At 41.5% G+C, this 23,092-nt stretch overlaps 1 protein-coding gene across 1 annotated transcript in view; it reads right to left on the bottom strand.

The window, feature by feature from the left end:
- KCNH1 (potassium voltage-gated channel subfamily H member 1) overlaps positions 1-23,092 on the bottom strand; it is an 849,123-nt gene that overhangs the window by 544,871 nt on the left and 281,160 nt on the right. The gene's annotated exons all lie outside the window — the stretch shown is intronic.

Raw genomic sequence — 23,092 nt, 5'->3', positions numbered from 1 at the left:
TAGACAGCCACACACAATTGGGAGCTAAGGGTGAGCCTGGCTGGGCCATCACTGGAAAGATGTGAGGGAGGGGCTGGGCCCAGCCCCACTTACACTTGAATAGGCTGTGTCCTGCCCCCACAGAAAGAGCTGCATACCCCCAAAAGTTAGTTCGAAGCTAGGAAGATGGGGCACCTGTGCACTTCAAAGGTCTGCTTCTAGAAGCTTCTCCCCACTTCAATGGCACAACTGGGTATAGAAAGTAGTACCTCAGTCACCAGCTCTTCTGTACACTTCTGGACCTGTGGATACTCTGCCAGGAAGGACTGCTGTGTCATTGAAAGGACTGTCTCTCTGTTGGGCTGCTGTTCTGAAGGACTGCTGCCCTACTGTGATGACCTGTTGCATGCTGCCCTCTTGCCTGGGTGAGAAGGACTGGACCTACAACTCTTGAACCCAGAACCCCAGAGTGACTCCAAGGGCTAATTGGCTGGCCTCCTGATCTGAAGCCTCAGGGACACAACATATATCCCAAACCTTGCATCTGTACCTGGACTCTGTCATCCGTGAGTCTACCCTGCCAAGTGGTGCCACCCCAGTCCTGGACCCTTGGAAGTGGGCTGAAGGTGCTCAGCCAGTATTTGTGGATCCAGCAGGACTGATGCATCTTCTCTGCGGGGCGGCGCATCCTGAGCAGAACCGACACATTGTCGATGGTGTGTGGATCAGAACCATCGCAAAGACTTGCATCACCTCCCCAGCCTCATCGGAACCATCACTGTGTGACACATCCTTAGTGCATGCCCTCGCATCCCTGATTGACAGCAGCCTCGATGAAGACACTGGACTTTCAACTGCAGTTTTGCAGCTCCTTGAAACTGATGCATCCCCTTGAATGTACGACACATCCTCAAAGAGGATCCTTGCAACGTTCAGAGAATCAGAATTTAAGGTCTTACTGGGTTCTGTATCCACCCGTCTCTTTATCGCAGTCAGCCTGAACTAGGGACTTTATTCCGGTCTGGTGAAACCAGAAATCCACAGCTGGCGCTTTGTACTTTTTGGCTTCATTTTCGCTCAAATCTTTAAAGTTGAATATCTCTGGTTCTACTGATTTGATTTACATTGTTTTGATCTTATTTCATTTATTAAATGTTGTTTTAGTTTTCTAAAGTGATGAGAGATCCTTTTTGAGTGATGTTTTCCCTTTATTACTGTTTTAAGTGTTACACAAATACTTTACACATTGCCTATAAGTTAAGCCTGACTGCTCTTTGCCAAGCTACCAGAGGGCTGGGTAAAGGTTAATTTAGGGTTAGGTTGTTCAAACTGACAAGCATTGTGGTTGCTCCTTGACCAGGGGTCACACCCCAATTAACCAGCAACCCAATTTCCCAAACTACAGTATGTTATGGTGTGTATTGTGACATTCTGTATGTTATGGTCTGTTACTGTACAGTATGTCATGGTATGAGTATGATAGGGCTGTTATTGAGGTATATGACCTATGAACATCTAACAACACCTTTACACATGCATTAAGGAAAGTGCTGATATCACCAGTTGGTGCAATTTGAAAACATGAAATTTACATTGGCTTTCCCAAATTGGGTAGGAAGACAGCATTACACTGAATGCGAGCAAAATGAGCAAGTCATAAAGAAGCACACCCCTAGTGAATGCTGCAACACGAAACGTCTTAAGAATTTTATAAGTTGTTTTGTAATGTGGGCAGAAAGGCTAGTGCGAGAAAAGCACCTTAATGGAAAGTGAAGTTTTGGAAAATCTAGAAATCAAACGACGAGCACGGGAAGCAGCGGGCCCAGAATGCAAAAACAAAGAGGCATACCAGCAGCTAAAAAAAAATGAGATAGCAGGCTTTGGAGCATGTAAAAACAACATACAAAAAATACACACTCACAGAAAAAAATGTGCCACAATCTAAGCACAAGCAGAGTGGAAGAACACTAATCAAGAAATCAAATAGAAGTTTGTTGATGCTCCATGGAAGAAAATAAAAACATACAGGCCTACCTCTCCCATAGGGTAACAGTGGGTTACCTTATTACATTTATTAAATGATAACTTTCAATTGCGATCAGGTGGGACTATCGAGTTTAGTATCAAAAGAATTGTAATTTAAAGCCCTCTTTAATGGTGAATTTGGAATTAAGTCATAATTCTGAAAATGCCACATTTAGAAAGGTGGCAAATCCCTGATGCAGGTCCCAGCAGCTCTTCTGAACCGCTGCTGCACAACACATCCTCGATGAAGGAACTCACATTGCAGTCCTGCAACTCCTCAGGCCCACCGCTGTGCAACACATTCTCGATGTAGGATCTCGTGTTGCAGCCCCACAGATCCCTGGAATCACCACTGCATGGCGCACCCTTGACACTGGACCTCACATCACAGCTCTTCGGAACTGTCCATGTGTGACACTTCCTCCACACAGGATTTTGCAACACTTCGCACACTGGATTGAAAGTATTTCAGCAGACTTAGGCCCTCATTACAACCCTGGCGGACGGCTGTATTTTGGAGAAAGGTACTGCCAACAGGCTGGCGGTACCTTTCCCCAAAATATGACATTGGCGGTTTGGCTCAAGCCAAACTGCCAATGTACCACTCCGTCTGCCAGGGCAATAACAGCCGCCGGGCTGAGACTGCAGTCTCCAGCCTGACGACCGTCACTGTCCCACCCGCGGGATTATGACCCCGCTGACCGCCATGGTTTTTGTGGCTTCCTTACTGCCACGAAAACCATGGCAGTAGGCACTATCAGTATCAGGTAATTTCTTCCCTGACACTGATAGGGGTCACCCTGCCCACTCCCCAAACCCTCCCCCACCCCCCACAACATATACACACATTCACACACCAACATACACACGCATACACACACTCATACCCACATTCACCTACGCATGCATACATTCACACACACACACATCCACACACACTGACATACATACAAGCACACACGCATTCACACTACACAACATACACGCACACTCACACCCATTCATTCACACACGCATTCCACATGCCACACACCTGCATGCACGCACACAGACACATACACCCACACCCCCACACACACACAACACCCCCCACCCCCTCCCCTGTCAGAGCACCCGACTTACCTGCTTGCAGGGGGTCCTCCGGCAGAAGACACGACGTGGCACTGCTGCCAGCAGCAGAGTCCGCCAGCAGAACATCCCCAGGCCGTATCATGGATCCTGATACGGTCTGTGGCGGTCTACTGGCATGGCGCTGATGCTGGCAGCAGCGCTACCTTACCGCCATCCGCTGCCATGACCGTAGCCGGAATTCCGCCAGCCTTCTGGCGGAATTCCCGCTACTGTCATAATATGGCGGATGGGACGTAGCCGTGGCAACAGTGTTTTGGCGGCCGTCGCTGTGACGGTAGGCGGTTTTTACCGCCTAAGACATAACGAGGGCCTTAATTTGGTCCCTGTATCTGGCCCACACTCCACTGCTGTCCGCCTGAACTTGTGACTTTGTTGTGGTTCAGCGCAACCAGATAACCACAGTTGCCGTTCTGTGCTTCTAGTACTATACTTACTTAAATCTTTAAAGCTGCATATCAATAGTTCTACTAATTGTATTGTTTAGGTCTTGAATAATTTATTAAATTGTACTCTATTTTTCTAAATTGCTGTGGGATTTTCTTGTGTTGGGGTTTCACCTTATTAATATCTAAAGTGCAGCATAAATACTTTACACATTACCTCTAAGTTAAGCCTGACTATTATTGTGCCAAGCTACCTCAGGGATAAGCACAGATTAATTTGGGGGTTGTGTTTTACCCTGACAAGAATTGTGGTGGCTGCTTGAGTAGAGTTTCAACCTCAGGGATTACCTTGCAGCCTTATGAACTATAACTGTCTGACTGTTATGAAATTAGCTTTAGTGTTGGTTATTTACTGTATTGTATTTACACTTCCCCTGATGAGACACCTTACACCGGGCAGCATGCTGATCGGGAAACCAAGATAGGGGATTTTTCTGGTAACTGGTAATTAGTCTCGAGCTCTAACTGAAAGTATTCAATGCATTTACTCCAGTGTCTATGTGGTAGATTAAATTAATAAGAGTCAGGTGTAATCTTTAGTAGGAGGGCTTATGTGAATTCATGCATTGGTTGGGAGTATTAATAGATGTGCTACAGGAGATTATACATTGATAAATTGCAGGAGTAATGACAAAGGAATACTCCCATGGAGTGTGGAATGGGAATGAAAATGTAGTTCCTTGAATGGGAACTGTTCAAGTATACAAGCCATCTGATGAAAGGAATGGGATATATAGTTAAAGAGCGGATGAAAAGAACACAGAAAAGGGAAAGAAATGGAGGGAGAAAACAACAGAAGCAAGAAGAAGGGAAAAAGAAGAGAGTTAAAAAGAAAGGAAGCAACAAGCATCAAGGAAATCAAAAGGAGAAAATAAAACCAGCGAAGCAGAAGGTAAAAAGTAAAAGTAGAATGAAACAGAAGGGATGGTGTATGGGAGGAAGGCTACATTTGAGAGGGGGCAGGAGTGAAAGGAAAGAGGTTAGGAGTGCAAGAAGAGCAGGCCCGAAAGCAGTAAATGTGTTGAATGGAATAATAGGAAGATAAGATAAAATCATGAAAAGAATGATTATAGGAATGGTTCTGCAAGAAGGACAAAGAAGATAATTCAGGACTTCAGAAGGAAGGAAGAAGGCAAGGGCAGCAATGATGAGAGTACCGAAGACACAGATTATTACCTGCCCTCCACGCCATCACCGCAGTCATTTCCAATTCCTTTCAATAGCACCGGCAGCAATGAAGAGTTTTTACAGGTTTCCTTGAGCATGTAATGATACCACCGGGCATAATGCCAGGGAGTTGTTTTTTTCATCAGGCTTGCCAGAGTAACACGAAAAAATCAACTCTTATCGAGGCTGTCACTTTTCATAAAGCCTGTCCTTACAGCTAAGGACAAGTGTAAATGCGAGGGACTGAAGCACTTGTCACTGTTTACCGTCTGTTCTTGGCCAAAAAAACACAGGAAAGCAATAGCGAAGCTCTATTCTTAAATGATCCTACATGAGCAGGTGCCGAGTGTACAATGTTTCAACATCTAGGTGTGAAGTGCTTGGAGTCCTCGTTCAGATTATCCTAGCTTTATAGAAATATAAACATTACCTCACTTATAAAAATGCCAAAATACAAGAAAAAACACATATATCACAAAATGATACAAAGTCATGCTAAGCAGAATTCCACAATGTGTCACGCCTTAAGACACATACATGGAGGCAATGTGATGCCTCGATAGGGACAGGGTGCAGAATGGTCCCTCCTTATCTCGACACATGCTTCAGTAATTCCCACAAATCATAAGTATCTTCATTTATTCACTTCAGACCATCGTCGTTCACATCAAAACTTGTTAAGTTTACTGGAATTTCAAATGTTCAGACTAATAAGCAGTGTGTAGTGACACCATTTTCAAGTGATCATATTCCACCAACAAGACATCTTGGGATTCTGGATTGGCCACTCCTGCACAGATGGACCCAGGTATCTGTGGTTAAACCTCGCACTCCATTTGTGCCAGTGGGTCAGGCAGTGGGCATAGGCGCTGATTTTTGGGGACGGACAGCTTATTTTTTTCATCATCAGGCTTTCCCCTGAAGCAGGAGAAAGGCAGAGAAGGAACAAAGGAGGAGGAAGAAATAGAAAGGATAAAGGTGACAAATGGAACCTGCAAGTGGGATGAAGAGTCAGAAGTGTAACTCCTAGGCCCCTGCACTTTTTTTTAACACAAATTAATCGCCGACTAAATCACTAGAAACCCTTGCAGCCAGTCTTGTCAGAAGTGAGGGACTCAGTAAAGTTCAAGACTTGGGATAGATGTGTGACAATGCCTTTGTATTTGGTGCTTGCTGCGCGAGGAGTCATACAATAATTAGGGGCAACCAGCCACCACTCATGGCTTGTTTGCTCCTTGGTACTCCTGGCATTGCCCTTGCTACTTCTGGTCTCAAGGATCATGAATTCAAATGCAAGAAAGAAAGTGAGAAGCGCTGAAGGAGCACCATTTGTTTTTGCAGTTTTTTATTCTTACCCTTCCTGATGCCTCTCAGCTTACGGGTGATGTAGTGGAGTTTTTTAAAGAGCTAGTTTGTGTTCAGGGAAGTTTGAAGCCACTGCTCAATTTTAAAGGTTGTCCTGATACATGTATGTTTTCTATTTTATTAGAAATTACCCCACTTGTTGGATTGGGCCAGAAAAGAAAAATTAAGAGTAATAAGTTATGAAGAAGGTGGTTGAAAGAATTTCTCCATCCGTGGCGGGGGTTGGCCACAGGCATTCTTCGATGTGGAATTGCCGAGAAAATACCCTTGCTTTGCCTTGGATAAGTTCAATAATTTGGGAGGATTTGCCCGTTACAGAAGTGGAGCTTCAACTTGGGCACCTGTTATGTTTATATTTTTAAAAGCTTCCTGTTGAGGTTTAATTTCTGTGAAATGAGCATCGGCGTCACAATGGATCCTCACCTGCTTACTTACCTAAGAAGAGTGGACAGTTTTGGGCTAAATGTCTTCCCAACGGGAGTTTTTTTACTACTGGCTAGTTAGTAAGTGCTACCTCGTTAGGTAAATGTATAGTGCACAGTCCACTATACCATTTTTTAAAGAACCACGAGGTAATGTCTTCAGTGACCATGTCTGGTGTAAGTGTCTTCCACCTTAAATAAGTGCAAACATGCACCTCTGCAGCCTCAATTCCCCTATGGACTCACTGCTCCTGCACACAGGGAGCAGCAAGAAATGCTGCTCCCTGCATGCAGGAGCAATTGTTTCATCCATTTTCCTGCCCGCTTGACAATGGGCAGGAAAACAGATGAAAATTCCACTCCCAGCAAGCAGGAGCAGTTTTCCTGCTCCTGCCCACTGGGACCGGACTTAGTTTGCTCTCCGTTGGCGGAAGCTGACATAGCTGTCAACAAGCAACAGCAAACTACTATGTCCCAAAAGTGGGCACCTTGTGACATAGTGAGCTGGCCCTGGGGGCTGGTGGTCCTCGGTGCCATTGATGGCTCCAAGAGGGGGGGTGATGCATAGCCCCCCTCCTTTGTTTAGGATAAGGCCAGCCCCTGCCATTGTAGGAACGAGGCTGCTGGATTTTGGTTGGCAGGACCACCAAGGATGAGGGACTGAGTCTGATCCCACACTGTGTGACAGCTGTTGGCCTAACCCTTTTAGCTAGCTAGCATCACCTCACCAGAACCCAAGAGTAAAGGTGATTTGTGGCAGCCTATCCCATGACACTCTAAGACTCCTCAGGGGAGTCATGATGGAACAGATCTTTCCCCTTTCTCTCAGTCACACCCATCTCAAGCAAGCAAAGACAAGCAAAAGCAGGATTTGGTTCAATATGTTTTACTGAAGCAACTGCATTTGATGTAAAAAGGCATGAATTGCGATTATTAGGCTAATGAAACAACATCATTAGAGCAGTGACTAGGAAAGTGAAACAGAGGAAAAGTCCCACTATACTGTCATACCAGTGGTTCTAAAATCCTTCCCTGCACTACTAAGATTCTACAAGAGCAATAGAAGTATTAACCCCAATTTGCACATCTAATCCCTGGAAGGAAACCCAATCCCATACCTATGCCATAGGTAGAAAAGAGATCTGTTAGCCTGCTGGGAGTCCTCCCACATGGAAGAAGAGAAGATGCAGAGTTTGGGCGGAAACTGCAACGACAACTTGCAGCAGAAGATGGCTGGCTGGCTGGAATGTCCCCTCTAAGATAGTGGGCACAGCATGGTACATCTGATATTCTAAAACTGCCCAGATGTGACATCACTTATTTTTCTGTGTAGGGTAGACATCGTACTCTTTGTGCCAGCAATACCTGATAAACTATTGTGTGCAGTCTTCGGTTGAGAACAGGATGAAAATGTTGTGCAAAGAAAAGAGTAACAAATTCTGCGTGGAAAAAACGGATAAAATAATAAAACAACTCCACTAAAATGAAGCTTTGCTAAAATAAGAGGAATAAACATGAGCACAGGCCCAGAGCTAAAATATTGTGTCCTTATAAATGCTAAAATGACCTCATGACACTGCGGGGAGGTGGTGGTCCCAGAGGCTAAAAATGGCCCAGGAGGGGGGCAGTGCGGCCCCCCTCCCACTTAAAAATTGGCCATGTCCCAGGGTAGTGGTGGTCCCCAGGTCTGAATATGGCCCGGGCAGTGGGGAAGGGGTGAGTCTCTACTTTGAACAATCTCCTTCACCATGGAGAGGTGGTGGTCCCCAGAGCAATTTATAAGTAGGGAGGGGGGGTCTGCATGCCCCCCACCCTTTATGGGCGCAAAGACTAGGGAGGTGGTGGTTCCTTGTGCCTTAAAAGGCCTACAGTCAGGGTCCGCACAACCCCCCTCCTTAAGATTGTGCATTGGCCTGGCCCTGGGAAGGTGGCTGTTCCCAGGCCCATACTGGCCATGGGGCGGGGGCCACATGCACTGTCCTCACCTTAGTTTCTATCAATATATGCCCCTGTGACCTGGCCCAATTGGGGGCTGAAATATAAACAAGCGCAGGAGACTGCGCTTGCTTCTCATTTTTAATTTTTAGGCAGATTTGCAGATCCTTTGCGAATTTTGCCACAATGATTTAAAAAAAATGTTTGGGGCGAATGTGGTGCTGGCAGAAGATTATACCCTGAAAATAAACCAGCCACTTTACGAGTCTGATATTGATTTAACAGCGGTGTTTGATACCATGAATAGATCCCTTTCATGGTAAAAGGTGGCCAAATGGAATTGCACAGAGGTCTCTTGAAATAGATAATCCAGCTCTATGAGGGTTCTTGGACTAGAGTTGAGCTAGGGGGCAATGGGGCTCTGTCCAAAAAGATTAGTACTCCAAATGGGTTGAGGCAAGGATGTATTCTTGTCCCACTGCTGCTTTCGATCTGTATAGCAGATGCTGTGGGAGCCTTATCCCAGGTCAGTTGGTTTCCCGCTAAGTTATGTTCGGAGCCTATTGCTATGTTGTTCTATGCAGACGACACAGTGTTACTGGACCTAACGTTGGTACGCCTGCTGAGGCAACTAGATGCTTTTTTACTTTACTGAAAAAGAAACGATTTAAGGATAAACATGGCCAAAACCAAGATTATGGCCTTCACTAAAGGCAAGAGATAGCCGCTGGGGTTCAGGTGGTGGCTGGATGGTACTGAAGTGAAGGTGGTCAGTGAATACAGATATTTAGGCCTGGTATTCAATCTAGACTTTGGGGCCCATGTTTCATTACAAGAATCTAGTGCCAAGTCGATTGCAGGTGCGGTGCAGAGATTAGATACTGCCCTGGGCCATACGTCAGTTGAAACGTTGAGAGAGGCATACAACGCAAAAATAGTTCCTCTGTTGCTCTATGGTTGTGAGGTCCAATTGAAAAAATCAGTTGAAGCAATTAAATGGAAACGATGGCTAGGATTGCCCATGGCCTCTGTGAATAGTGCCTTGAGGTTACAGCTGGGCCTTACCAACATAATATTCAAATATATACAACAGGAGCTCAATTATTGGACTGGGCTCTTAAAAGCTGAAGAGAGGACCTTGAGACTTTTAATAAATTTACAACTACAAGACAAACATCAAGGTCAATGGGTAAATAATATAAAGATATAATATAATTATAAAGCCTTCCCTTAATCTGCCGGCAAAGGCAGGGAATATTCCAGTAAATATGATGGTGCTTCACCAGGAACAAGCACTAAAAGGATTAATAAAAGAGTGCTTGTGGAATAGCAATGTTGTTGATGTTCACAAGAGAATTAACCTGAAGCATTTATGGGAGGTACATTATAGGGGGCGATTACAGTCCTACCTGAAGGACATTAAGAGCAGATCTGTAGGCCGTGGGCCTTGAAGGCCTGGCTGGGCCACGTACCCTCCTTTATTAGGTGGAGGGGAATCAGCCAGGAGGGGTCGGTTAGGGATCCGTGTCCTTTTTGTACGCTGGATACACTGTCTTTTGTACATATTTTGGTCTTTGGTCACACCTTTATTAATATAAGATGCAGCATGCTATTACAGGTCTTTAGAAGGTTGCAGGTACAACGTGTAAGAGAATTGGAGTGGCTGATTTTCCACTGCAACAATATGCTGGCATGCTGGGCCATGGCCAAATTCTTAGACCTGGTATCTGAAAGTTAGGTATTAGAACTTGACTTCTAAGATAATGCCATTTTTTGCTCAATTTTGCTGATTATGGGAATGCAAGTATGGCACTAGGTCGCCATCTTTTAATGTTGTGGAGTTTTTTGCTTTTTTGATTGGTTTCGCAAAGCCTACACTCATTCCGTATTTGGCCTTGATTTGCCTAATGTCAATAAGGGTCTAAATCTTCCTCTTCACCTGGAGCTGCATACTGTATGTTCCTTGCACAAACAGCCGCAATAAGTGTAATGATTAGTGCTACATTTGCTGCTATAATATATAACTGTAATCCTTTGGGCCCTGGGTGGGATGATTTTTACATAAGTGGTTGAGACTAGGAATGGGGTAGATCCAGTAAGCACTTCCCAAATTTGTAAGTACATGCACATTTGCATTAATGTTAAGCTTATTGCACCATTGTACCCGGGGTTGTTATACAATGGTTAATTGCTCTTTGCACAATAATTGTTGGGAGGTAGTTATGTATCAAATAGTCAACTTTTAGCTAGGAATGTGAAACTTCAAAGGGATTGGATTGTTTTGTTTTATGCTTTATGTATAATATGACATGGATGCATGGCATGGATTTGTATATGATTATTAATTGTTTTATTGATAGTTAAATGAATTTTTAAGCTTATTGTGTCTTTCACTTGTGTTTAAGAGTTGTGTGCTTTGTATAGTCTAATTGGCTTAATACCAAACTATTAAAAATAAAATACAGTATTTAATTTGTGATTTAGGTTGTAGATTGGAGGCACCACCACTCATTTCTGGCGGCCGAGACCTTTTTCATCACTAGGCTTAGATCTAGAGCACAAAAAGCCAGAGAGAATGAAAGAAGAAGCAAGAGAAAGACAGGAAAAAAGTGGCAAAAGATAATAAGGCAAAGGCAATAGGTCTGGCCGGGCAAGTAGGTGCAATGGGTATTTTTTTTATTTTTTTACTACAAGCATATGCTGCACAAATAAAAAAATATATATACTACTGCCTAATAATATCATACAACCATCCAAAGTTGAATACCTTTTCCTAAAGACCACTTGGGTTAAGGAAGAATTCTAGCTGAGCACACCCAATCGTCTAATAAACCCAGCAAATGCCTTGCATACATTTAACTTCGGATATCCAACAATGTGATCATATGATAATTAGAGGGCAGGGCCCTATCCCCCATTTTAAAGACAGGCAATGTATTGCTACCTTTCCAGGTATTTGCCACATCGTGCCCCTCAAATATTTTCTCAAACACCGGTACCAGGGTCAGAGCTCACAACTGAGGATTAGGTTTAATAATATCTGAAGGAATACCATCTGGCCCTTGTGCCCTGGAACCATGCACCAAGAGGTTCCCCATGTAAATTATGTATCCTAAAAAACACAGATCGTAGGTTTTCTATGAGAAGACATAAAATACCTGTCCCCTGAGACACTTTCACTCTTCCGGGCTTTGACGCTCCTTAGCCAGGAAACCAGAACTGCACACATTGGTGCTGCTAATGACTCGAGTATTTTTCCTTGCTCAGTCTGTGGTTACTCTGTTCACAGTGCTTTGGTGTTCGGTACTGCCTTTGAGAGCTAGTACATGCTCACAAAGGTAAATACTGCATCATTGTTGATTTGCTGACATTAGGCAGCATTAAATCATTGATGCTTTTTATTTTGTTGCTGATGCTGTGTTGTTTGCATCTGCTGATCACCATTAAACCAGAACACTTTAATGAGATCAATACACAATTCCTATTAATTTTAGTGGTCCATGTTAATAATACTGAAGCAATTTTAATTGCTTCGTAGGACATAAAAGTTGATCTATTAGACATAAAGAACATTAAACTATCAGTATCGCCTTGTTCAGCCAGACATATCTCTGCACATTCCCTCTACGTGAACTATTGCTTAATACAATCATCAGTGCTCTGACAGTGCCATCAGCAAATCATCCTTGGCAGATGGGTAGTCACTAATCACAGAAGAAGCCAACACATCTGGTAGAACTCATTTTGCCATGATGCCACATGCTTTCAATCATTCTATTCTCTACATATCCATGCTCAAAGTATGAGTGAGAATGAGTCTCTACTGATGCTCAGTAAGTATTAAAGTATGGAGGTAATGTGTGACCATAAAGAGTCTGAAAAGGCTGTAAATAAAGCAAGAAGATCACAAGCAGTACTTTCACCGATCTCCAGAAACACTGTTTCAGAAAAGTGCCAAGTTCATTGACTACCTTCAGGCAAGAAATATTGATCTAGCAGAAATTTTAGTATAGTCCCTCATGTCACAGAGATCATCTGAATGTGACAGTTTATGCATTATGTTAATCAAAGTATTAATCGTGCGATTGTAATGTGATGCATTGAGAAGCCATGTTAGTCATCTAAACCTATGTGGTATTGAGATTACATTTCATGTTTGAAGAAGTAATTTATTATGTTACATTTTAGAGTGTAAACTAAGAGTTTGCATTAAAATGATTTTAGATTCCTAATGAAAAGTGTTTTAAATTTGTATGCAAAAATAGAGAAATGCAGTTCTGCGCCACATTACTGTAAATGTATTAAGTAGTGAGTGAGTTATTTTGTTTACAATTACTGTAACATAACTGCTAACTGAAGTTTATTAATACTAAAAGGTATAGTTTGCTGCTGGTCTTAAAATGTTTCATTTGAATTTTCTTAATGCACTTGCACTAGCCTAAGTGAGGCCTGCTAAGCCATGTATTTGGGACTGCAGAAAATGCCAAGTCAACTTGCTAACGTGTAGCTTTCTTCCAGATTTCGTTCCCATGAGAATACCAGCTTGGTAATAGATATCTATATTTCTTAACACATAGCTGGAACATTTAGGACTGTGTACTAGCAATTTATACAAATCTTGCAAACTTGCATGGAAGAGTACTGATAGACACCGTTCTCATGACAAACCGGGGAAACCACACAAATGTTTCAAGTTGGAGTCTCATGATAGATTGCTACTGGATGTTGTCCCTTTAACATAAGGTGGACTAATGAGCTGACAAATCATCTTGCCCTATGAAGTTTAAAACATTGTTCTCCAGCTGGACTTTGTTCAGAATCAAGGGAAGAACGACCCGAAAGAGGAGAGGAACTGTTCTTGCTCAGCAGTTTGCCCTATCTCATATTGCTTGCTGAGCCCCTTGGACTCTGAGAGGTAATGTCCTCTCTACCCTTGCCCCTTTGAAATGCCTTGCTAAGACTTCGAGATTCTTCTCTAACACAAAGAAGAAAAAGATTCTTTACTGAGCTTCTGAAATGCTGATGCCTTCCTTTTTCACTTACTTTTTTGCTTATTTTAGTTAGTGGCCTGTTGCCCGAGATCACCTTTTCCCAAATTCTTTTTGCTTTTTTGTCCTTTGCCCGCATGTGTTCCGCCCAGCACATGTTATTCCCCGCCTGGCCAATCTGTAGGATTTCCCGTTGGTCAAACTAGTGGAATCTTGATAATTTGAGTTGCCTTAATGCTTATTAGAATTGAGCAACGTGTGTTTTCTGTTCATCAGATAATTCTGCTGATGTTCTGTATTGTATTTGTTGAGTGTTAGTTCTGTTAATGTTAGTGTCCCTGAACATATTTCATAGCCTTCGCCAACCTTTGGTGATATTGTATCTTTATAACTTTATCTTGAGAACTATCTACATGATGTTGAGCTTACGTTTGTAATAAAACCTCTTAAATTGATTCCCAACTGGAGTTTTCCTTGTATGGCCCCTTTGGCCATATTGTGTAGTTGAATTGGCTTGTATTGCAATTTGTTGTCTGGTTTTCCACACCCTTATGCTGGGTCCAAAGATCTGTTGACCTAGTTGAGAAGAAAATGCTCCAGCAATATAATAGATTAGATTGAAGAGGCTTTCTTGGATGTCACCCTTAAGGTTCTAGTCACAGAACTATCTGGAGGATAATGGTCTCCTTCGCAAGCAAAAGCAATGAAATGTTGGTAAATGTTTACATCTATTCTTTTCATACTAGGACTGCTTGCTCAGAATCTCTGCAGAGGCGTACATAATAATGTACACAGCTGATCATCATGAACGTATGAAAAACTGAATGATGGAATGTGGGATACATATCAGCAGCAAAAATATGTCATATTGACAGGTAAGCATGAATGGCAAATTGATAATGTCTAGGTTATGCTGTTATGATAAATGCAATGTTTCCAAAGAGAAGTCTAGAACCTAACTTGTCATGCTATCCAAGCTCAATTAGGTGAGTGATACAGTAATGTCAGGCACCTGATTCATAAATTCCTCACACAGAATTAAAAAGCACTAAAATGTAACATGCATTTCTGGACAAATGTATCATCATCATATAGTGTGTTACTATTTTCAGTCTATTTACTTATGGTCATCAAAAACACTATTGTTCATGCCTCCTTTTTAGTTTTCTGCTATTCCATCTCATAGGCATAAAAGAATGTCAAAGTATAAGAGTTCTCTGTTAACTCTTTTGATCATAACAGTGGTGGAAGGCTGTGCCATGATCATATCATTGACGGTTGTTGGTGCACCTGAATAAAAATAATTTCTGACAATAACTTGTTTATTCAGATAACTGAAAATGGCAGTTCCCAATGCTACCTCACTGCATTACCTTGATGGCTAAACTTATGGCTGCCTTGTTTAACTAATTACAGAAATAGCACACTGAAATTAAGAATGGAGATAAACTGTTTTAAATAAATATCCTGTATGTTACTCCCTTTCTAACTCTCAAATTCTCCATGTTATTTCTATTGTGTAGCTCTTCTTCATGAGAAGGAACCATCAGATTACTGAAAATTGTTAAGAGCTTCTAATATTAAAAAGGTATCTAATTATCTCTATCTTAGTGACATGACTCTCCAATAGATCTACATACATATCCTATAGAAATTGTCCCATCAACATACTGCTTTACCTCACAAAGAAAAAAAACACATTTTAGGAATACATTTGAGAAAATGTGAAAAACATCTATGTACAAATCCAATTCCCAACTGGAACTGCTCCATTAGAAAAACACAGAAGAAAGCTCAACTCAGTGAGACTCTGCTAAATGTACACATCCAGTGGATTTCAGATCTCTTAGATCAAACTACAACTAAGTTCCTTACCACACTTGACACCCACGATGCTTTGAAATGAATCAGAATCCTAAAACAGGATGAGCTGCAGTATTTGGTTATGCTATTCAACTTCTGTAATGTCCCTGCTACCTTCCAAAGCTCCATCAACAAAATATTCCATGGTCCTAAATGGCTCTTCCTAACATGCTACTTAGGAGACACCCTGATATTCCAAATTACAAGCTTATTTATTAATGTATTTGTGGATTCACAAAATAGACTTTCTACATGACACCCTTTATATGCCTACCAACATGGTACATTAGGATACCCAACCTTGATGGATAAGATTTAGATGAATTAGTGGATATGGTTGATGTACAGAAGACAAGGATGGACATAAAGACACATGAAATCACCACCTGAGAAGGAGTTTCAGTTTCACCTGATGCTTCTGGTTATCAAGGACCAATTAGATTTGAAAAAAGTGTCCATAATCAAGAAATAATATGGAACATTTACTAGAATTTTCAATTTTCTGTCACTAAGTACTTCATTGGCTTCCAGCAATGATACTATTGTTTCCTCTCTCTCTGACAATCAGGGATGCAAGTGTTACTGGCTTAAAGCAGATACGTAGATATTTTATCATTTAGAAAATGTAATTCCATTATCTTCGCGATAGCGCTATTCTCTGCCCCCACATTCCCTTCTTATACAAGCTGATACCTCAGAACAAAAGTCAAGAACAGTAAAAAAAAAAAAAAAAAGGAATAGAACATTTTAAATAATATTTTGGTTTCTTTATCTTGCACAACCTTACATCACTTTTATGTAGTGGAAAGAACAGCTATCTTTTAATTTAGTGCTCAGTTATTGACCTCAAAAGAACATACGGCTCAGTTGATGTTGCCAGGTTCTGACTGTGTGCTTTATTGTGTCATATTTTACTGTCATAAATTGTTTTATGCTGCCAGAAATTACCATAGCAACGCTGTGAGGTAATACTCATAATTGAAATCTGTAGATAATTGTACATCACTATTGTTCTTCATTAGGCAAATAGTCTATCCAGTTGGGTACCATATCATCTTCTTTGGAAACCAGGAAAGAGTCAAGAATAATGCAGTACCATGAATCTGTAAGCCTTTTTGACAGTGTTCGCAGATTTCTGGCTAGTCAATGACGTTCATATCTCGGAGTAACACACTGGTGGAGTTATGTGGTCATAACATCCAAAGTAAGTAACCTAAACACACCATTTGTCTACAATAATGGGAAGTAGGACAGAATCCCTAATTATAGTGCCAGAAAAGCTGATGACTACTGACATGACAATGTTCTATACCTTAACTTTTAACTGATAACACAGTTCTGGGTAAGATCTCTAAACCATAATGCTATCCAAGATTGAGTGTTTAATTTTACAGATTTTAGAGGTAGGGGATGGGTTCTGAGGGCAGTCTCATTTGTGTATGTTAAAAGGCCTACATTTACTAAGTGCACCATTGTTTTCCCAGATGCTGTCCACTAAAAGTAATGAGAGAGAGGGGGGTATATATTAAATTATTTAAAAAATAAAAATAAAAACTTACCTTAACTCGCCGCGTGTCACTCCTCCATCGAAGGATACAGGCACAGGCTCCCAGCCTGCCCTGCGCCAATCCTGACGCTGCTCAAAGCAGCATCAGGATTGGCTGGGAGCACCCAGCCAGGGTGCTCCCAGGCAGACTGGGAGCCTGTGCAGGCTCTATCCAGCCCGGAAACTGTGTTGCCGGGCTGGAAACAGCCTACTGCGCATGTGTGTTTGGCCGGCCCAAGACATGCGCTCTGAGGGAGAGTGCTGAGTACGCTCCCTCAGTGCATGTCACCCCCGTGGCCCCGCCCCTTTCAGAACAAAAGGATAATAAACATAGTTTATTATCCTTTTGTTCTGAAAGGTTTGCAGCTTCTGCTGCTGGTGAGGGGGGAGAGGGGGAGTGCAACGCTTCTCCGCCCATATGAGGAGCCACCCCTGCAAACAGCACACTGAAAAATCACATCTCAGGCATGGGAAGCCACAAGCAGTTTAAGTGCAGGTCCATTTGTTTATCTCCAACACAGAGTCAATATACTTTCGCTCAGGATCATTGAATAAATGGAGCACTATCTTCATATGCTGTCTATAGAAAACCGGATTGTAAAGCCGTGAGGGAGACAGGTGAAAGTCTTTACGTGAGCTGTGCATAAGCTTCCACAGAACCTAAAACTAGTTATGCAAACATGTTTCTGTATGAAATCATGCCAAGGGCAGGTGGGCACAAGCACAAGGGCATTTGAAAAAATTTCAACTACAATTTGTGCAACAAATAACAGACTTAAAGTGTCCCCACAAATATAGCTAAAAAGAAAAGATGAGGAAATGACACCAAAATTGTGAATACCAAATATAGGAAACAGAAGCTATTAAAGTACCCAATAAGAAAAAAAAGAAATTAAACATCAATGTTAGTCAATGTGATGCAAATAACTGACACTTAAGCATCTTCTGTGGCTGAATGGCGATTGAGTATGGGCTATTAAAAGTTGTTCCCTGACAATTGTTTTATCTTCAAACTTAAACTTTTGAATAGGCTGACAATAGTCAGTTGGGCATGGTTGGAAGTTTTAGCCGAACAGAGCTCCATGAGGAGGGATATTTCACTTGTTGGGTTACACGGTAGCTTCAAACTTTGTGGAAAAAACTAGGAGTGGGACAAAACTACAAAATGTAGTCAGTAAGAGTGGCTCTTTGTCAGGCAGCATTGGCATCTTCGCCCAGGCCCTAAACCAAAGAAAAACACTGAAATCCTAACTTGTTTCAAGAGTTCTTTAACTCATGCTTGGTTCTTGAAAAGATTGTGCAAAAACAAGCAATAGTTTAGGTGCTAGGCAGACTCTCTTTAATTCCCATCAGGCCCACAGCAAAATGTCCAGTTGCAATTGGTTTCTGGGTTTCCACTGCAGCACCTCCACCGCCATCAACTGGCAGGGTCCACTTCACTTCCCAGACATATGGGAGAAGTTTCAAATAGATTAGGGTTCAGAATTTCCAGTAGCCACTGGTCCTCTTCCAGGGCAGTATAGCTTCCTCTACCTACAGGACAGTCTGTATGCTTCAGCTTTAAGACAGCCGTACCAACAGGCAAGCCAACTCTCCTAGATAATTTGACCTGGTTCTCTTGTTCCTTTGTAGCTTAGCAAGAGGATATCCCATTTGGAGCAGCTGTCCAGTCCTAAAGATTCAGGATGAACCTATAATGACATTTCTCTCCCCAGCTGTCTATAATGAAGATATGAAGTCTTCTGCAGGCTGTAGAAATTAATCTTCTCTTCTGTTCCAGACAGCTCCCATCAACAGTCTCTAACCACAATTTTTAAAATGCAGACTCAGTATATGATTGGCAACAACTGAGCAAACTAAACTAAATCTTCCATAATTTCCCTACCTAACATTAACTGTGTGATTCAGTTAATGTTTTAGAAAGATGCTTTAGTACAAAGCTATCCCTCAGTCCTTTGCACTACAGGAAACCAGTGTCACAGCCAATTGGTCCCCCAGCTCGTTCCAAAACCCATCTAAGACAACCAATTCCTGTCTCTAAAGGTCCTACACCAGCAGGTCCCAGCTTCCTCCATGCTGGGATGTGCTCTGCTGTATCCTTGAGAATATTTTTACACAAAAGGAGCATGTTCTGGTTTCTTTTGATAGGGAGAGGTGGCGTGGGTAAGGAAGCACCTGTCTGTACCTCTGTGTACTACAAACCTTTGATGTAGGGCAGTTGGCCACCGTACTCCTGAAAGATGAGGAGTAAAGTGGGACTATTAGGAGTAAGTCATTAGGAATTCTGCCTAGGAAGATGATTAGCGCTTTTACCAGTACCAACTTAAATTCAGGCAGGCAAAATTATTTATTATCAGATATGGTCAAGGACTGTAAATAATCAAATGTTATTATTCCCATCGGTTTTGTTAAACCTATGTATCAAGATGATGAATGCTTGAAGTTTGTAGGGTTTTCCAAAACAAAAGTTAGTAAAATAAGGTTGTTCCAAAATTACATACTTTACAACCCAGGGCTCTGCAGCCTGTGTACAAAACTTTATTTTAAACAAAATGAAACTCATTACGAATGGAAGTATTCCACCCAGAGCAATAATATGAGGTTCAAATCTGTCACCAGCCATGCTGAGTGGCCAGGTATTTCCATGTACAATAATCCAGGGTCTGCAAACTGTTCTGGGTGTTCATGATAAAGTGCAGGTCAGAGTAACTACCAGGGGTGGTTCCTCCGCAATGCCAGAGGAGCGTCACCCCTGCAGCTATGAGCCAGCAGCTGTAAAATAAAACAATATTTAATTATTGTTTTACTTTACAGCTACTTACTCAGCCAGCAGTATGTGCGGGAGGGGCAGGGCTGGGCCACAGGAAGGGGGAGGAGGGAGAGGGAGTGGAGTCTGTGCACTAAGTGCGCATGTGTGTTTGGCCGGCTGTCTCAGGCCATCCAACCGCACATGCGCACTTAGGTTTCACCAACCTGGCTGTGTTATACAGTAGGGTTGGAGAAACTGCAAACTTTGAGCAGCTACGCCAACCTTTTGTGGGCATTTACAGCTGGCTTACCAAACTATTAAATATCCCAATTTAACCACAAAATGGAACTCGGATTTCTCGAACAACGAGTGCAGCCAAACTCTGATTCACTTTCCCTATCTGCACACGTCAAAATATCAGATAGCTAGGAAAAATAGTACAGAAACGTGGACTAAAAGTTGGTTTGAATACATTGTCAAACCTCTGGTTCGGGTGAATTAAGCTAGCTCAGTGTCGTTGCATTATTAAGGAGAGTTGTTGAATTCCCGTAGTTGAATAAATAGATAGTACATGGATTGTAACTACATCAACTGTTGGTGACATCCTTAAGCACTCTTACCTGTATCTCACTATGCTTTCCATTGTGACAATTCTCAATCCGTGTTTGAACCTTAGCTTATGAATCCTCAAGTTAATAATGTTTTGGTAAATCAGGCGCAATATACTCAGAATATAGAATAAACCTGTACTGCAAGTGCAAGATTGGTAGGAATCTCATTTTACTAATACATTAGCGGCATAGAGGTTAGCATATGGCGACTTATAAATCTTCATTTTAAAGCCTAATTGAGAAATGAATGTGAAATGTAAAAATTTGCATATTTGAATTATGGCTGACATTGTGATCATCATTCGTTCTGGACATCGGGTTTTGCCATGGAAAACATTGTGCATTTATGTTCAAATGAATTACTGACATGAATATTAAAAACATTATTGCAGCGAAATGGTACAGATGACAAGTATATTCCGAGTTCTAAATGAATATGAATTAATCGTACTTATATTGATTTAAACTAATTTGTTAACGTGAGTTACATGTGGGCAGACAAATTAATGCACGTTTAAATTGTTTCTAATAACGTACATAATGATAGCAATTAAATAATTTGCTTTGCATATCTGATTTAAAATGTAAGGTGTGCAATAGTATTTATGTGTATTAATTGCATTAAAAATATGTATTTAGGCTTTCATAGTAAGATTAGGCCTGAAGATTCATTTTTGCAGAAGTGGTGGAAGAAATGCAAACTCATCATGTTTCCGTGGACGTGAATTATTTCTGAGACTGCTGACGTGGTAGATAAGGCTCAATTGTATTAAGGACAGAGGATTTGTTTTGATTAATAACAACTGTAACAATATTTGTTCTAGCTGTTGAACAAGACAGGAAGAATTATTGCAACTCACATGAGAACTGTTAAAATCGCCCTGTGTACCGTGAGAAAGAATAGTAAAGCTGCAATTGATGGATACATTTCAAATTTTGGCGGAACCGTATGAATTCATCGAGATGACTTCGTATTCTCTCTGAGAAAATCTGGAAGAGTTCCAAATTTGACATTGTCAACAATTTCTCATTGGATATTCATAAATTTGTGCAAGTTGGCCCCACACAGTCAACCATTGAGAACTTTATTGAGATTTCTAGTTAGGGAGAGACTTTTGAAACTTTTAGTCAGTCATGCCTAGGTCCCCTTGCTGTAATGCTTCCCTCTCATCTCCTAAATCCCCTTGACCCTTAGATATCTTAGGAAGAAACCAAGTTATTCTTTCTAGTTTGCCCCATTTACTTATGCTGTTCAGTACTAACATAACCAATAAATTCTGAACTGCTGACCTGCCCTATGTGCAGCTTGTGTTCTGCACTGCCCTTGATGCTGCTGTTTACTGATGCTGAGAAGCTATGAATGCTCTGACTCGACAAATCTTTCCTGTCTGCTTTCCTAGGAGAAGCGGTATAATCTATAATGTGGTTTCCTGTTTCCTTTTCAGTTTGGATGATTACAACAGTGTATTTTTATAGTGAGTTACCCTAGTTAGATGACTTTTCCAAATCATCTTTGTCTCTTCTTTTTTTCTGCCCACATGTGTTAGTCCTTCCCCACACCTGCAAGTCAAAATTCGTATTAGGGATAAGAATGGCCCAGCCCTGGAAAACTGATTGTTATTAATTGAATTTTGATGATTTCTTGATGTCACTACCATCTGCTTCTTTGAAATCTGATTTTGATGTACATATTATAGTTTTGTTAATTTGTGTTAATCTCTTAGGATGTTTAATAGCATTGATGTTTAGTAAGTTTAATCTTTTTAAATGTTTTGGTCAGTTTATGGTTTTCATGTATGCTTATAGCTTAGTTTTGCGCACCATCTACGTTACACTGACTTAGTGGTTGTAATAAAGCTTTGAAACTTTATTCAGTTTGGAGCGTGATTTTGTGGTTAAATTAGTCAGGGTGTTTAGAATTGTTCATGTTTCTCATGTTATTGATTTGTGATAAATTAATCTGATTACCACAGTCCTCACTGAGTCCAAAGATTTGGTCGAACTCTAGTGTAGGTGGGAAAAGTTGCGGCACCTCACCAAAGCGCATGCAGTTTCTGAACTCGAGGCGGGAAGAAGACATACATGTACGTGCCAGCACCCTGATTCAGTTTCTCTCCTTGGACTTTTATTCTATTGTTGCTATGGCGGCACTGTCAATGGATTTATCATAAAATAACACTGTAGTAGATACGCCAACCTTTAAAAAAAACAAGTATCTGCTTTGTTCCAAACAGTTGTCACCATCATGGATGTAGGGGAGCACATTCTATGCTGGAATGAGGTGAAAATGCTTTTGTGTTACTGATTTTGGAAACATTTATCACAAGTCAATGGTTTTCAACACATACTTAACCAGGAGCAAATTATTGCTCCCTCACCAATCAAGAACATTGGAAACAAACTCTCCAGATAAAAATAGCAAGACAGATTCCTAGATTTGGATAACTATACGGCTAAGCTATGACAAATAATCATTGGTGCTACCTCTCACAAGACCCATCACCATGTGTCAGTGACAAAACCATGCATTCTACTGCTCCATGAAAAAACATTCATGCATAGTCACATATTGAAGTCACAGTCCACGGTTGGACTTGCAGAGACAGATCTGTTATGTTAACCAGGAGTTCGAATGAAATTCTGATTCAGCATGCTTCAAGCTCCATTACGGATCTTCATTACCAAGAAATTCTCCCTTTCAGTCCAGTCAGACATTTTGTGGGGCGCACACAATCCACAGGGAATGGAGAATAAGCAAAATGGTTACAAGCGATGGGTGATCATCATTGGCTTCTCAAACTTGATGACACTCTCAGATTTCCTGAGGTCCAAGTGAAAAAAAAAATCCACAATGAAGCCCCTATCACC

This window comes from Pleurodeles waltl, chromosome 5 (genome assembly GCF_031143425.1).
Source record: "Pleurodeles waltl isolate 20211129_DDA chromosome 5, aPleWal1.hap1.20221129, whole genome shotgun sequence".
NCBI classification, from domain to species: Eukaryota; Metazoa; Chordata; class Amphibia; order Caudata; family Salamandridae; genus Pleurodeles; species Pleurodeles waltl.
The sequence above is the reverse complement of the archived record's forward strand: the minus strand, read 5'-3'. Positions and strand labels throughout refer to the sequence as shown.